We start from the raw sequence: 17849 nt of genomic DNA, 5'->3' as shown, positions 1-17849 counted from the left end.
GTAATCAGGTAATCACCACTAACCTAGCATATTTATCTAAAGCTGAGTGTAATGATGCCATAAATGACATGTACACAAAATTATATCACTTGCGTGTTACACTTAAGTCCCTCACTAAGGAAAATGCTAAAATTAAAGAAAACAGTTTGTTTTTAAGTGAGAGGAATAATGTGCTAGAGTCTCAGTTTATTGAATTTGAAAATTTGAGAATTGGGTGTGATATTGCTAAGGATGAATTAACTGAGTCCTTGAAGAAAGAAGAGATTTTAAAGAAGCAGCTTGAACGAGAACATGAAGTTATTAAAGCATGGAAATCATCCAGAGATGTCCATGCTCAAATCACTAAAGTTCAAGGTATTGAGTCCTTTTGTGATGCATCCTGGAAGAAGAGTAAAGATAAGCTTTAGTCCAATTTGGTTGAAGGATTGTTGACAGATGTGGACTCGAATATGGATCAGTTTCTAAGAACTTTATTCCAGGAGAATCTAGTCAAGTTAAGAAGGAGAGGAAAGTTAATGTTGGTCATCTGTCTATCAAGAAATTGAATGACAGATTAGAAAATATTGAGGTTAAAATAGAAACTAAAAGGAAAAATAATATAAATGGGAAAGTAGGAATTAACAAACATAACAACTACACACCTGATAAATATGCACCAAGAAAAACCGGTGTTAAGTGTGGTAGTGTTAATCACTTGTCTGTAAATTGCAAACTTGCCATGCCTACTCCTATGTCTGCACCTCCCTCTTTTCCCAAAGGAATAATATGCCTACCATGCCTGTGAACGCTATGTCACTTAGAATATGAATGTACAATTTGCTAATTGAAGGAATTTATGGATGAGCGGAAGCGTGATATAACAATTATTCCGTAAAAACCATATATCGCACATATAGAAAAACGTATAAAACAGAAAAATGGAGGAATCGTAACCATACCTTGAAAATTGAAGCTTTATAATATGGTTGCTAGAAGTTGCTCCTCAGTCTGTGAAGCACTCTACCGGTATCCACCAAGAATGATTCTCTTCGATGAAACTTTTATAAAACCAAGCTTTTATAAAAAATGGAGTTTTGGGAGAGAGAGAGAGGAAGAAGATGGAGGCTAGGGTTTTCACAAAACCAAGTGTATATTTAGAATGAGCCATCTCATTCTATTTATAGGGCTCTCCTAGGGTTTTATAATAATATATCAATATATATATATATTAACCCCACATTTTATCTTTATAAAATGCTTTAATAATAATTAAAACTATATTAATCATTATTTCTTTTTCTAAACTATTTAGAAAATAATTCTCTCTCTCATTATTTCATCAAAGAAAATATTCTTTTATGGTGTGACCCTGTAGGTTCAATATTATGCCGGTAGTAGAAATAAATAATAATAAACTTTTATTAATTATTTACATGAATAATAAAATTCACTAAATATAATTAACAGATTAATTATATTTATTCTACATCGTGAGTGATGCTTCTCAACATATCGCGACTATCCGGATAATATGAATTCACTGCTTAGAATACCAAGAACCTGTCAGTGACTAGTTAAATGAATTCCTTCCACCCTTAAAATATCCCAATTAAATACAAGGCATGGATCTCGTGTCAGGCCTATCAAATTTAATCATAAGATTTCTTATTCATAATGCAAAGTTCATATTAATGCAAATAGAAACTCCTTTCTAATTTCATACACTCTGGCCAGAGATTCCAGAACTCGTATACTAAGAATAACATAGGATATTCTCTTCCTATACTGGAAGGGGTAGATCCTCTATTGACGTTAACTGTCTCTATACACAAATCCCTATCCCCAGAATAGACCTAATGGATGTCCTTGAGACTAAGGACTAAACCAAAGCACAGTTCATTATATATAAGATAACTTTAACGATCTCAAGTCTAAGGACACTTGTACAACTATCACTGAGTGAATAACTATTGACACGTGAGTAATCTCCATTAGTTGTTCAACTTATCGAGTCATGTTCAGTGAACTTATTCCCTAATAAGCACCTACATACTAGCTATAGTGTTACCACACAATGCCTATGAGAACAGACATCCTCCTGAATGGAGCAAGCATCGTATGTACCAATCTTTGCGGATCCACTAACATCCAATTAGTTATCCTATGATCAGGAACTGTTTAAGTCTAAAGTTATCATCTTCTAGATCTCACTATTATAATCTCATTATAATTCTAGAAGCTTTACTCTAAACTAAGGAGCATCTTATTTAATACACTTTAAATAGATAAAGCCCATAATATAACTAAAACAAGTCTTTTATTAATTTCAATGAAATTAAATGTCAATACAAGAAAGTTCTTCCTAACTCATCATACATGATTGGATTTAGGACAAACACTTTCAATCTCCCACTTGAACTAAATCCAATCACCCTGGTATCTAATACCCATCTTCTCTTTATGACGATCAAAGTGAATCTGAGATAATGACTTTGTGAGTGGGTCTGCTACGTTGTTATGTGTGTCAACTCTCTCAATCTTGACATCTCCTCTTTTAGTGATTTCCCTAATTAAATAAAAGCGTCGCAAAACATGTTTGCAATTTTTATGAGACCTAGGTTCCTTGGCTTGTGCTATTTCTGCGTTGTTATCACAATACAACACAATAGGCTCCTCAATGCTAGGAACAGCTCCCAACTCAGAAACAAATTTCCTCATCCAAACGGCTTCTTTTCCAGCCTCACTTGCAGCTATATATTCTGCTTCCGCTGTGAAGTCAGCCGTTGTAGACTGTTTGGAACTCTTCCAACTAATCGCACCACCATTCAAAGTAAACATGTACCCTGACATGGATTTGCTATCATCACTTTCTGATTGAAAACTAGAGTCAGTATAACCCTCTATTTTCAACTCAGATCCACCACCAAAAACAAGTAAAATATCCTTAGTCCTTCGCAAGTACTTAAGGATGTTCTTCACTGCTTTCCAGTGGTCTTCACCTGGATTGGACTGATATATGCTCGTCACACTAACTGAATAAGCAACATCAGGCCTAGTACATAACATCGCGTACATGATAGATCCTATTGCTGAAGCATAAGGAATCTTACTCATACGCTCTATTTCCTCAAGTGTCTTAGGAGGCATCTTTTCGGAAAGGGACACTCCATGGCTCATCAGTGTGAGACCTCTTTTGGAGTTTTCCATGCTAAACCTTTTAAGCACTTTCTAGATGTATGTACCCTGGGTAAGACCTATCATTCTTCTAGATCTATCTCTATAGATCTTCATACCGAGAATGTAGGATGCTTCTCCCAAGTCCTTCATAATGAAGTTCTTTGATAGCCACACTTTGACTGATTGCAACATCGGTATATCATTTCCTATAAGAAGTATGTCATCCACATACAATACAAGAAATTTTACCACACTCCCACTAACCTTCTTGTAGACACATGGTTCATCTATGTTTTTGATAAAACCAAACTCTTTGATTGTCTCATCAAAACGGATGTTCCATCTATGAGAAGCTTGCTTTAAACCATATATGGTTCACAGTAGCTTACACACTAGGTGTTCATTTCCCTTGGAAAGAAAACCCTCTGGCTATGTCATATACACTTCCTCTTCAAGTTTCCCATTAAGGAAGGCCGTTTTCACGTCCATTTGCCAGAGCTCATAGTCGTAGTAAGCAGCAATCGCAAGCAAAATTCGAATTGATTTTAACAGGGCTACAGGCAAAAAAGTTTCATCAAAGTCAATCCCTTGCCTTTGTCTGAATCCTTTTGCCATGAGCCTGGCCTTATAGGTCTCCATCGTCAGCAGGTTCAGCAGGCTTAAGTGTGTCAAGCACATATTCCAGCTTCTCAACCCTGAGAACAATTCTCAAGTTTCGAAGCCAGTCAGCAAAATTAGGACCAGTCAACTTGTGAGCATCTAGTATGCTCCGGAGTGATAGTGTAAAAGACATAACATATATAGTAAATCTGTAAATGATGAACACATAACAACACTTAGCAAATATTCAATTTCATTTTAAAACACTATATGAATCGGGTCTTTATTCATAAGTGGCTCCCACTAGTTAATCTAATTTATACAACCCCCTAAGTGAAAAATTAAGCATTCATAATGCTAGTGGGAATAGGGATCCTACATTCCATCACACAACCTAGGCTGTAGCACGAAATGTCATGTGATGTTCAAAAGGCAGACAACTCTTGTCAATTACATCTTATGTTATTCCCTAATAAAACTTTAGCCTCTTGAATAATTGAGTCACGGCTGTAGCACGACAGACTCAATATTCTAAGTCAAGTCTAACCCAACATTTCGTATAATTGAATCAGTCTCCAACGGCCCACGGCTGCAGCACGTAACGACCTTTAGATTCTAATTTAATGTACACATCTCTATTTAATAGACAAGTATTTCTTATTTCGAAATCCAAGCCCTCGGCTATGGCACGAAATGACAATGATTTAAAAATAAGAACTACTTTCTACCATGTTGGAAGGCTATGATCGACACAAGCTTGTTGTGTCATTGGCCAATTACTACTTGATATTATTTAATTTTAGAGGGATTATATTATGTTACAATCATAATCATATTATAAAGAGATTCTTCCTTTTAAATTAAATATTTCAAATCAATAATCGATAATCAGATGATTCCCAGATCGGGGGGAGCATTGTCAAGAGGCGTCACTTAATACCCTTTTCTTATAGATCGAAATTTGCTTTTGAGATAATCATCCGTGAATGCGCAACAGGGTGTAACGTGACACACCCCAACTTAAACAGCAAATTAAATATAACTATTACAACAAATAAATAAACATACCCAAATCCAAGATCTTACAGTTTAGGGTTTGGAACAGCCCAACACTACCATATATTACAACTGATTTTAAATACCGAGTCCTCACACAAACTACTATCACTTATTCTACCTGAGCTCGAACATAAGCATCAGCATTACAGGTCTTACGGGCAGTCTGCTTGAATCTAACCATAGCTGCTAGCTGTAATATCAGGGTAAAGCAAGGAGTGAGCCAAATGCTCAATAAATGCTAAACAATACGATACAAATCATAAATCGAGATATATATTAAAGAATGTCAATGGGAAGACATAACCAGTGATAACGAGAGATAAAACTTTGGGTGATGGCATCATTCCGTTTGTATCAAAACAATTTCAAAATCATATCTTAATCAAAATCATTTTATGACGCTACGGATTACAGCCGGTGATCAGCCGCGAAGTAATCCCGAACCTCGCTGGGTTCTAAAACATTAATGGGAATCCCTAGGCAACTTTTAACCCTAATATAAGTGTGGAAAGGACTCGCGTCTCAGTCAAGATCCACTATTCAAAGAAAACATTTATCCCCCTTTGGGACTGAAAACCCACATTTTATTTATTTCAAAACTGATGCCGATTTATAACAAAATCTCTTTTACAGTAAACATTTTTTTTATCAAGGGATTATAGATCAACTCGAAACACGGGAAATATGGTACTAAATCTCAGGGCCATGATTCACAAAACTATACTCTATTAAAGTAACTGAATGGTTTTCATATATCAAAGATTAGACAAGGGGATTTAGTGAGGCTATTGGATATTATAAAGGGTAATGCCAAATTGGGCTTAAAGCAATGGTTTCACATCAAGGTTCAAGTGCTGGATCATCAAGAAGATAAGCTTCATGAATACTAAGAGTGTTAAGGTATGCAGAAATGATCTTTAACTCAGGATATATCAGAATTGTCAAGCTTCAGGATAAGAAAGAGGAGTATCAATCAATGAGGAATCACTTTGATAAGTATCTGGCTTTTAGGATTCAAGGTAATGTTCTATAGGGGTTCAAGTATCAGGATGAGAAATCAATACTTAGGAATCATCAGCATGTTAATCAAGAGAATCAACCAAGAGTTTTAACTACCCTTTCTTTTATTATGGCATTCAAATTACTTTAATATACTATCATGATAAGACTTTTGAACTACTTGCAATACGTACTCAAGGTTTCATGGCATTTCAAGGATAAACATAAGGTACGCTTGACTTAAATATATATATATATATATATATATATATATATATATATATCAAAATGACTTAGGATAGTTACAGTAATGCATGAACTATTAGCAGTAAATATGAGGGACAAGTTGAATCACTTGCCTTGAGAAAGGCTGGTCTGGTCTGACTAGTAGGAGCAACTGGAGCTTCACTCGACCTTTATGGCAAGTTTTCCCTCGACTCGAGATCCTACATAAATAATAATAATCCTCATTATAATATATTCTCACCAACTTAACCTATTTACAACCCGAATTTAAACACAGATGGCACTTAGGCCTATATGCACTTAATTTATATTCACCTTTAATTTATAATTGCACACACATAGCCACATAATCACATATCATATATTAATACCAAATAACACCATATACACCATAATGCAACACTAGGCTTGGATGATCTCGACTCACAACTTAAGTCACTTGGTCGCTAAACTAGACAAAGTCTTCTAATTTTGGTTTCCTAACTCGATGTGCCTTTACTAAACTATCCAATACCTATTGACCCTCACTTGTGCCTTTTATTCTACTGACCTTATACTATCTTACAACTATGGTGGTTAACCCAGACCTCACTCCTAAGTGTTATAAAACTATGTGATGAGTGAAAGTGCTCACTGGTGTAAATTTCAGAATGACAACTATGGTTTCTTGAGTGCAATAGACACTCTTAAACTACAAGTTTTCCTTCAAAACTTTTACACAAGACTCTCCTGACCTAAGGGCATCTCCCAAACTTGATGTGGCTCAAGGGTCTGGCTTGGGCCTTCTTGGGCCTAAGCTCAAAGTCCATGGTTCCCCTGTTTTCCTGGGCAGAAAACGCCCTAACTTGAATTAACTTGTGATACGTGGTTCTAACTCATATCCTATGAACTATGGTTGGAAAAACTTCTCCGACACTCCCTCTAACTAAGGCCCAACATGGCCTAATGAGGGCCTACCCATGACATGGTCAAATCTCCCTATTTCTAAGTTGCAACAAAACTGTCCCCTGCTGGACAGATTTTGTTATTCTACATGTGCACCTAACCAAATGACATGCAAACCTCCAACCAACACCTAAAACCTTTTATATACTCCCAATACTAACTTCTGGTGGCTTGGGCCTCAAAGTTCACATCAATGACATGGTCAAAACTCACTCTAAACCTCAGGGTACTAAACTGATTTTCTGCAGAAACTATAACTCTCCTTCCTCCAAGGTTTTGACTTGACAAACTCAACCACCAACAACCCAATACCCAAAACAAGACTTAAACATGGTGATCTACTGAACTAACTCCCTTAAACTCAAAATAATCTTGGTGGAGATCATCCTTACCTAAGGTGCAATCATGGCAAAACAAAAGAAACCACATTTCACAACTCACAAATCATCAAGTTTTTGAAACAACAAGTTATGCATTTTATAAAAGATATACATGACTTATTACAATGCATCAAGAAGAATTAATCAATATTAACACATTATTCCTACTGAAATTAAATCTTACTAATAAAATCTTTCCAAATGATCAAAATCTTATAACATTCTAAGTGAAATCCACATGCATGCATGCCTTTGAGTTTTGCAAACCAAAACAACATATTTTCTAAATATGTTTTACCAAGAAATTTACATGCAAGCCTAGCATGAGATATATCCAGATGATCACTTAGCATGCAAGGAGTTTCATCAAATTTTTACTAAAAAAATTCAAGCCATTATCACATAAACATGCAAAAATTGAACAAAGCAACAAGAATGGTCTCAAGAACCATTCATTCGGCTCCCCTATGGTCATGGCCGAATGAAATGGAAGGGAATGGCCATTTAACATCAATAGTTTTCTTCTCAAGACTTGGCACTTCACCATTCCTTGTAGTCCTCTCAAAAACAACCTTAAACTCACAAGAATCAAGGTTGTACTTTGAGTTTCAACTAAAACCTTAACATGCAACCTTAAAACTTAAACTTCCTACTCAAAACTTTTAAAATATAAGTGATCATGGCATGGGAAGTAACATTTACTTTTTGTAGAAGGTGGAACTTGATTGAGAAAGAAAGAAAATGGGGAGGGGGTTGATCTCAGCAAAACTCGAGAGTGAGGGGGGAGAAAACCGAGAGTGAGAGAGAGGAGGGAGGGAAGAAAGAGTGTGCAGGTGAGTGATGTGTGAAATGATCATGTCTTTACTTGTTTTATAGTTTTTGTTTTGACAAATGTGTGTGGAAATAGGAATTGACATGACCACCCTTCCACTTAAACTTGGATCATTTTGCATGCAAGGGTAAAGGAGGAATTTGGCTAGAAAATAAGAGTTAGTGGGGTGGTAATTGTCTCTTTAGCCCTTTTGGATTGAATAGAAAGGATTTGCATGCAAGGAAAACTATGTAATTTGCTAATTATAACAATTAACATTTATAAAGATTTATTTTTATAAAATAAAACACAAGTTCAAAAATTATAAAATTCATACCATAAAATAACTTGGATTTTTAGAAAGTTTATAAAACTACTTTTGAATTTTGTGAACAAATAACTTTTAAAAAGATATTTATTCAAGGTTTAAAAATATTCCTTATAAATCAAAAATGAAAGAAATAAATAAATTTTTGCTTTGAAAATTCATATACCACATAACGAAAATTTAAGACGCAGAAATTCTCATTCACACAAGCATACAATAGTTGAATATATTGGCATTCGGCTTTATAATTACACCATATTTACAATTAATATTACACAGAAATGTCGGGTGTAACATAACGCATTCCCGGAATGTGCGACACCCCCTTCCGCGCGTGCACTTCACGCACCCTGCCCGACCGTTGCTGTACAGGTTTTTTTTTTGTTTTCTTCCTGCCGTTTTTCTTTCCTGCCGTTAGCTTACTGCTGTTACAAAAAAAAAGAGAAGTAACCCCATTTCCTTTACTCCCTCACTTAATAACCTTTATTAATATGTTATTATTTTAATTTTATTATTAATAAATTAATTAACATTTAATTAATAAATTAATAAAAATCAAAATAATATAATTTCTTAAATCAGGCAGTAGCAGAAAATTATCAAATCAGCCATGGGTCCTTTTGCAAATTTTAATCATAATTATTCACATGCATAATTATTTCATGAATTTTAATTAAAATAATTATAAAAAATTCATAACAAATAATCTACACATCACAAAATTATGAAAAAATACCTAGATGATCTACAACACTTGTAGAACCCAGATCAGTAGTCAAGATCTTATGCAAAAATTATTTCAAATTAATTCATAATTAAATCTAAATAAACTTGCAAAAATCATAACAAATCCATACATGCATAAAAAATCTGAAATTTTTTATATGAATCTCTATATGCAGAACCTAGCTCTGATGCCAATGAAGGAATTTACGGATGAGCGGAAGCATGATATAATAATTATTCCGTAAAAATAATATACTGCACTAATAAGTGGATTTTATATCCATTTGGAATGCTTCATTACAAGCTTAAATTGGTATTTTGGACTCAAGTTGTTGGTATTTTGATGTGTTTTTGTGTTATTGCATTTCAGGTATCAGTTATATGAAGAAAAGAGCTTTTAAAGGAAATATCATAAAAAGTTATCAGATTTGGAAGCCAAGGCCATTGTCAAGTTGTAGAGAATCTCAATAGCTTCGTGTGGGCAGTTGAATAGCCTAATTCTGACGAGTAGAACTGAAGTTATGGCCAAAACAAGATTCATCAGAAATTTTTCCAGACAGGAGCTGAGCGCCCGCCCAGGAGAGCTGAGCGCCCGCCCAGGAGAGCTGAGCGGCCGCCCAGGAGAGCTGAATGCCCGCCCGGAGAGCTGTGTGGCCGCCCAAGTCGCGGCTAGTCGCTGATTTCGCTGAAAAAGCCTTTTTTGAGTGGAATTTGATGATTTTAAGGGTCCAGGTCCACTAGGGGCGTATATATACTTAACAAAAAGGGTTTTCATCATCCGGGAAGATTGGGATACCAAGGAGAAGACCTAGAAGCACATAACAACTCCGAAAAGGAAGATATTGTTTTCAACTTGTGATTCTTTAAATTAGTTATAACTTTGGATGCTCGTTTTCGTTCTTGTTGAAAGTAGATCTCGTTTATTCGTACTTTGATTATTATTCAGTTTATTAAGACCTTGTTTATACCATGCTTACATTGGAACCCATGGTGATGATGAGTTCAATCGGGCTAATCGTTATCATGGGGTTCTAGCGGATTTACTTATGGATTTCAATAAATAAATTGTTTCAATATCTTGGTGTGTGGTGATTGATTGATATCCTAGTATTGGTTGTGCTTATTCGTCTTATGTGCGTAGCTAACATATAAGATAGCGTGTTAATCTCTCTTGAAGCGACAGTGAATATAGAGGTTTAGAACTTGCCATGCTAGCATAGGTTCATGTATGTGTATGCATGATTCGTAGGTAACTCTAACCGTTTTACTTGCCCTATGTAATCAAGATAGATAACTTGTGCTTAAACCGTTATGTTATCAAATTCTATAGACATATAGGGTCTCAATATAATTGGCACCTATTCAGCTTCTATCTCTTTTGTGGATGTCTGGTAGAATGGTACTCGTGCAACGAAAGTTGGCGTTTATCAGTTTCGTGTTATCTAATTAGTATCATCACCTTAACATGCTAAGCTTAAGAGCGAAAAGGCTATTGACTAAAGTAGTAATGAAGTTAGAATCCCATGTTTGTCATATATAGTAATTCAACCTCAATTCTCTTAGTTAATGTTATTTAGTATAATCTTTTAGTTTAATCAAAACCCAATTTGTTATTTGTCTTAACATTGAGCGATAACCATACATTGTTGCATAGGTGCATAAATTGAACTTAACCTAAACTAGTCTCTGTGGGAACGAATCTGATTTATATCTTATACTACTTGCGAACGCGTATACTTGCATGAATATTAGTCTCTGTGGGACTCGGGGTTAATTTTTAGTTTATGTGCTTGTCATCAGTGGTCGTCACTGACTCGGATTCTTTTACTTTCACAGTTTATTTGTTTGTGTTTCAGGTACTCATTACAATGGGAGATCCAGCAGCACGAACGAAAGCTTTGATGGATTTTTCTCAACCCATGATCAATGACATTCAATCTAGCATTATCCGGCCAGTTATCACAGCTAATACCTTTGAGATCAAGCCTGGCACAATTCAATGGGTGCAGAATTCAATTCAATTTGGGGGTTCTCCAACTGAAGATCCCAATATGCATATTAGGGATTTCATTGAGATTTGTGACACCTTCAAGTTCAATGGTGTTTCTAAAGATGTTGTAAAGCTGAGACTGTTCCCATTTTCTCTGAGGGACAAGGCTAAGAGCTGGTTACACTCTCTACCAGCTGGTTCGATTATTACTTGGGAAGATCTTGCTCAGAAGTTTCTTACTAAATTTTTCCCTATGGCGAAGACAGCTGCAATCAGGAATGCTCTTACTCAATTTGCGCAGCAATCAGGAGAATCTTTATATGAAGCTTGGGAGTGCTACAAGGAGATGCTTAGGAAGTGTCCTCATCATGGAATTCCTGATTGGATGATCATCAATTGTTTTTACAATGGGTTGGGAGCACAGTCCAGACCCATGCTCGATGCAGCAGCAGGTGGAGCATTATGGGCAAAGAGCTATGAAGAAGCTTGTGACCTAATTGAACTGATGGCTGCTAATGAATATCAGTATCCATCCCAGAGATTGCCACAGAGCAAGGTAGCAGGAGTTCTTGAAGTGGATACAGCTACGGCTTTCACTGCTGAACTAAATGCGTTGTCTATGAAGATTGATTCTCTGGCTAACTATGGTGTTAAGCAGATAATTAATGTTTGTGAGCTGTGTGCAGGTCTGCATGCGACGGAGCAATGCGCTATATCTAGTGACTCAGCTCAGTTTGTGAGCAACTTTCAGAGATCGCAGCAGCCAGTTCCTGCCACTTATTATCCTGACAACTGGAATCATCCTAACTTCAGCTGGAGCAACAATCAGAATGCGATGCAACAGCCATTCCAGCAGTTTGGAGCAAAACAATTCAACTCTCCTGGTTTTCAGCAACAATTTGTACCAAAACAACAACTCAAAATTCAACAACAAAATCATGATGTAGGTCTATCTTTGAATAAAAAATCTGAATTGGTGGAGTTGAGGCTTATGTGCAAAAACCGGGCTCTTATATGCCAAAGCCAGGCTATTTCTATCAAGACTCTAGAGAACCAAATAGGGCAAATTGCTAATGCCTTATTGAATCGACCACCAAGAACGCTTCCTAGTGACATAGAAACAAATCCAGTCAAGAGGGAAGTTAAAGAATAGGTGAACGCCATCACCTTGAGGTCTGGAAAGGTCGCAAGCCCCCAAATTCAGCAAGACGAAGAGCCTGAAAAATCTCAAGTTTCAGAAAATGCAGTTGTGGCTGAAGAAGAAGTGCAGAAGGAAGCAGAGGTGGAACCAAGAAAGACTATTATGGAACACACTCCTCCTAAGGGTAATACAGGGGAGAAACAGATCTATCCACCACCTCATTTTCCTAAGAGGCTGCAGAAGAAAAAGCTGGATAAGTAGTTTGAGAAGTTTCTGGAGGTGTTTAAGAAACTTCATATCAACATACTTTTCGCTGAAGCTCTTGAAAAGATGCCTAGCTATGCGAGGTTTATGAAAGGTATTCTCTCTCGGAAAGTGAAGCTCGATGACTTAGAGAACGTTGCTCTAATGGAGGAATGCAGTGTTGTGCTGCAACAGAAGTTGCCTCCAAAGCTTAAAGATCCTGGAAGCTTCACTATTCCTTGCATCATCGGAAACTTGTCCACGAGGTATAGTGGAGGATGTCTTGGTCAAGATGGATAAACTCTTTTCCCTGCTAACTTTATAATTCTTGATTTCGAGGAAGATAACAAGATTCCCATCATCTTGGGAAGACCATTCTTGGCTGCAGGCCGAACTGTGATCGATGTGCAAAAAGGGGAGCTTTCTATGAAGGTTTATGATCAAAAGGTCACTTTTAATGTGTTCAAGGAAATAAAGTTACCCACAGCTAAAGAGGAGTGCATTAAAGTAGAGCAAATTCAGGTCTTGAATGCACCTCCGTGGAAGAGGAAGTTGGATTTTCCATTCGATTCTCTTGGGTTAGCAAAGCTGAAAATTTCTCAGGAGCCTTTTGAACCATATATTCAAGAAGCTCCCGTACTTGAGCTCAACCGAAAGCCAGATCACTTGAGTTATTCATTCTTAGGTGCACCCCATGATAAGGGGTTGGGATATGTTTTTGATGATGTAGAGAGTGGATGGACGGATCTTCCAGTGCTTACATAGGGTTCATGTAATGTGTAACAGGTAGTTGATAGGACTGGTGTTGGTGATGAGCAGTATAGGCGAGTAATTAGGCGTATGGAGGCCATACACGACATTCACCGTCATTTTGCTGAAGATTTGACACACGCTTTCGGTACAGTTGTCCGAGACACTGGTTGCGAGGTTGATTGGCCACCTGATCCTCCACCCGACGAGGGTGACTCTCCCGCTAATTAGGTATGCCTGAAATCCTTATTATTACCTTCAATGAGGACATTGAAAATTTTAAGTTTGGGGGTGATAATGTAAGGATTAGTAGTGTGTGTCCATATAGATTCATATAGATTCATATTGCATGTTTAGTTGTAGTTCATTTATATTTTTGCATGATTGTTCAGTTAGGACATATTTGTTTGTTTTTATGTGATTTCATATAGTTGCATTTGCATGTATATTTAGCATGATCCCTTAAGATGAACTATGATATTTGATAAGTTGATGTTGATTTGAGTGTGGTGATGACGAATAGAGGGATGTTTAAGTCCTAATGAATTGATTTCCATGCCAGAAACAAATATTTTCAAAAAGTCTTATAGGGTTGCTTTTGATCTAGATCATGATCATACTTGTTTGTTGTTGAGATTTAATCACTTGGTTATATTTAGAATTTGTGATATTCTCCTAATGACGTAAAAACACTGATTTTTTTATCTGGAGAAAAACTTGGATTTCATTGCTAGTTGTTATAAGGCTAGGTGTCAAATGGCTAGTAGCCGGCTCATATTTTTATGAGTAGTCTAGGGTTGAATGAGATGGAGCGAAACGCACTCATTCAGAAATTATTGAAAAAAAAAAGAAAAAAAAGAAAAAAAAGAAAAAAAAAGAAAAAAGAGAAAAAAAGAAAGAAAAAAGTATGTGTTTATGCATAATTGATCAAGAGTGAGCTCTTTAATACTCGAGTTATTAAGTTCTAGGGGACTTTGTGCCTAGTGACCTAAGGCTTTTATAGTCTGGGATCCGCTAACCTAACGCTCGCTACATGGGTATTATTACATAAGTCTTTTGGGACCTCATTCATTGCACGGTCAAATAAGCATCTTTGCTATGTGTTCAATAATAGTATGAATCCTTGTATAACTCTAGTAGAAAGGAAGTGTTATGAGTCATAATGTGTTTATTGTCTATTCTGTTTATAAACTTTTGATTGTTTCGATGATATATAAGTTATGTTTATTGATCTAGTATCGAGAGATATCTGTTAAGCATTCCACACACGCACGTTTCTAATTTGTGAGTTGGTTTGTGGGATTAATTCGAGCTCTGTTTAAAGTCATTGAATTCTTAGAGGCATTGGCTTATTCATTTGGTTATGGTTATTCTGAGGGGATCGATTCCATTATCATTTAGTTGCATTCACATAGTTGCATTCATGCATTAGGTTTGTTTTGTAGTTTTGAGTCTTTTATGCTTGAGGACAAGCATCGATTCAAGTTTGGGGGTGTGATAAGTGGATTCTATATCCACTTGGAATGCTTCATTACATGTTTGGGTGTTTTGGACTCAAGTTGTTGGTATTTTGATGTGTTTTTGTGTTATTGCATTTCAGGTATCAGTTATATGAAGAAAAGAGCTTTTAAAAGAAATTTGATAAAAAGTGATCAGATTTGGAAGCCAAGGCCATTGTCAAGTTGTAGAGAATCTCAATAGCTTTTCGTGGGTAGTTAAATCGCCTAATTCTGACGAGTAGAACTCAAGTTATGGCCAAAACAAGATTCATCAGAAATTTTTCCAGACAGGAGCTGAGCGCCCGCCCAAGAGAGCTGAGCGCCCGCCCAGGAGAGCTGAGTGCCCGCTCGGAAAACTGAGCGGCCGCCTAAGGCGCGGCTGGTCGCTGATTTCGCTGATTTCACTGAAAAAGCCGTTTTTGAGTGGAATTTGACGATTTTAAGGGTCCAGGTCCACTAGGTGCGTATATATACTTAACAAAAAGGGTTTTCATCATCCGGGGAGATTGGGATACCATGGAGAAGACCTAGAAGCACAGAACAACTCCGAAAAAGAAGATATTGTTTTCAACTTATGATTCTTTGAATTAGTTGTAACTTTGGATGCTCGTTTTCATTCTTGTTGAACCAAGATCTCGTTTATTCGTACTTTGATTATTATTCAGTTTATTAAGATCTTGTTTATTCCATGCTTTCATTGGAACGCATGGTGACGATGAGTTCAATCATGGGCTAATCGTTATCATGAGGTTCTAGCGAATTTACTTATGGATTTCAATAAATAAATTGTTTCGATATCTTGGTGTGTGGTGATTGATTGATATCCTAGTATTGGTTGTGGTTATTCGTCTTATGTGTGTAACTAACATATAAGATAGCGTGTTAATCTCTATTGAAGTGACAGGGAATATAGAGGTTTAGAATTTGCCATGCTAGCATAGGTTCTTGTATGTGTATGCATGATTCGTAGGTAACTTTAACCGTTTTACTTGCCCTATGTAATCAAGATAGATAACTTGTGCTTAAACCGTTATGTTGTCAAATTCTATAGACATATAGGGTCTCAATATAATTTGCGCCTATTCAGCTTCTCTCTCTTTTGTGGATGTCTGGTAAAATGGTACTCGTGCAACGAAAGTTGGTGTTTATCAGTTTCGTGTTATCTAATTAGTGTCATCACCATCACATGCTAAGGTTAAGAACGAAAAGGCTATTGAATGAAGTAGTAATGAAATTAAATCCCGTGTTTGTCATATATAGTAATTCAACCTCAATTCTCTTAGTTAATGTTATTTATAATAATATTTTAGTTTAATCAAAACCCAATTTGTTATTTGTCTTAGCATTGAGCGATAACCATACATTGTTGCATAGGTGCATAAATTGAACTTAACCTAAACCAGTCTCTGTAGGAACGAATCTGATTTATATCTTATACTACTTGCGAACGCGTATACTTGCGTGAATATTAGTGCGTGTTTTCTCCCTAACAAGTTTTTGGCGCCGCTGCCGGGGACTCGGTGTTAATTTTTAGTTTATGTGCTTGTCATCAGTGGTCGTTAAAGTTCACTGACTCGGATTTTTTTACTTTCACGGTTTATTTGTTTATGTTTCAGGTACTCATTATAATGGGAGATCCAACAGCACGAACGAAAGCCTTGATGGATTTTTCTCAACCCAAGATCAATGACATTCAATCTAGCATTATCCGACCAGTTATCACAGCTAATACCTTTGAGATCAAGCCTGACATAATTCAATGGGTGCAGAATTCAATCCAGTTTGGGGGTTCTCCAACTAAAGATCCCAATATGCACATTAGGGATTTCATTGAGATTTGCGACACCTTCAAGTTCAACGGTGTTTTTGAAGATGCTGTGAAGCTGAGACTGCTCCCATTCTCTCTGAGGGACAAGGCTAAGAGCTGGTTACACTCTCTACCAGCTGGTTCGATTTCTACTTGGGAAGATCTTGCTCAGAAGTTTCTTACTAAATTCTTCCCTATGGCGAAGACAGCTGCAATCAAAAATGCTCTTACTCAATTTACGCAGCAATCAGGAGAATCTTTATATGAAACATGGGAGCGCTACAAGGAGATGCTTAGAAAGTGTCCTCATCATGGAATGCCTGATTGGATGATCAGCAATTGTTTTTACAATGGGTTGGGAGCACAGTCCAGACCCATGCTCGATGCAGCAGCAGGTGGAGCATTATCGGCAAAGAGCTATGAGGAAGCTTATGATCTTATTGAACTGATGAATGCTAATGAATATTAGTATCCAGCCCAGAGATTGCCACAGAGCAAGGTAGCAGGAGTTCTTGAAGTGGATACAGCTACGGCTATCACTGCTATAACCATACATTGTTGCATAGGTGCATAAATTGAACTTAACCTAAACTAGTCTCTGTGGGAATGAATCTGATTTATACCTTATACTACTTCCGAACACGTATACTTGCGTGAATATTAGTGCGTGTTTTCTCCCTAACACGCACATATAGAAAAATGTATAAAACAGAAAAATGGAGGAATCGTAACCATACCTTGAAAATTGAAGCTTTATAATATGGTTGCTAGCAGTTGCTCCTCAGTCTATGAAGCACTCTACCGGTATCCACTAAGAATGATTCTCTTCGATGAAACTTTTATAAAACCAAGTTTTTATAAAAAATGGAGTTTTGGGAGAGAGAGAGAGAGAGGAAGAAGATGGAGGCTAGGGTTTTCACAAAACCAAGTGTATATTTAGAATGAGCCATATCATTCTATTTATAGGGCTCTCCTAGGGTTTATAATAATATATCAATATATATATATATATTAGCCCCACATTTTATCTTTATAAAATGCTTTAATAATAATTAAAACTATTTTAATCATTATTTCTTTTTCTAAACTATTTAGAAAATAATTCTCTCTCTCATTATTTCATCAAAGAAAATATTCTTTTATGGTGTGACTCTGTAGGTTCAATATTA

The 17849-nt window shown here is 36.4% G+C and overlaps 2 non-coding genes across 2 annotated transcripts; both read right to left on the bottom strand.

Moving 5' to 3' along the window:
- Nucleotides 1-11508: 11508 nt before the first annotated feature.
- LOC141681022 (small nucleolar RNA R71) lies at nt 11509-11615 on the bottom strand. Its single transcript, XR_012558482.1, has one exon. It is a non-coding gene; the product is annotated as a small nucleolar RNA R71 (small nucleolar RNA).
- A 5276-nt stretch (nt 11616-16891) lies between these two features.
- LOC141680506 (small nucleolar RNA R71) lies at nt 16892-16998 on the bottom strand. Its single transcript, XR_012558348.1, has one exon. It is a non-coding gene; the product is annotated as a small nucleolar RNA R71 (small nucleolar RNA).
- Between the last annotated feature and the right edge of the window lie 851 nt (nt 16999-17849).

This window comes from Apium graveolens, chromosome 1, assembly GCF_009905375.1.
Source record: "Apium graveolens cultivar Ventura chromosome 1, ASM990537v1, whole genome shotgun sequence".
Lineage (NCBI taxonomy): Eukaryota > Viridiplantae > Streptophyta > Magnoliopsida > Apiales > Apiaceae > Apium > Apium graveolens.
The sequence above is the reverse complement of the archived record's forward strand: the minus strand, read 5'-3'. Positions and strand labels throughout refer to the sequence as shown.